We start from the raw sequence: 558 nt of genomic DNA on the forward strand, positions 1-558 counted from the left end.
TTATCTTCTGTGTCTGTGTTAATTGGTTTCCCTTTTCTTTGTTGAAGAGGGTCTTTGCAATCCTTCTGCCTAGTCTGCCATCTTGCCGGAACTCCTTCTCATTAATTGATTTTTAAATTCCCTATTTTCACTCACATAATATGAGCATTCACATTTGTTCATCATCTGCTCTCTTCCTCCTTCCTCAAGCATTTTCCTAAGTATACTATCATAATTTTTTTACAGTAAAGTAAAAAAAAGTTAGCATAGCACTTACAAAAATACCTCACAGGGGAAGAAGTCATGTTTGAAAAGCAAACAAAGAAGGCAAGTGAGCAAGATTAGCCTGAAAATATGATTTTGACCTATGCTTGCATACCAAGGTTCTGGTAGCGCAGTGCCTAAGGCACTTGACTGCTAACCAGAAGGCTGGCTGTTCAAACCCACCAGCCACTCCTTGGAAGGAAGATGTGACAATCTACTTCTGTAGTGATACTGACTCGGAAACCCAAGGAGGGGTCGCTATGAGTCGGGTCCAACTCGGCGGCACATAACAAGAACAACAATATGCATACCAAG

The sequence above is a fragment of the Orycteropus afer genome, unplaced genomic scaffold, assembly GCF_000298275.1.
Source record: "Orycteropus afer afer isolate SDZICR_OR568_19922 unplaced genomic scaffold, OryAfe1.0 scaffold00116, whole genome shotgun sequence".
Lineage (NCBI taxonomy): Eukaryota > Metazoa > Chordata > Mammalia > Tubulidentata > Orycteropodidae > Orycteropus > Orycteropus afer.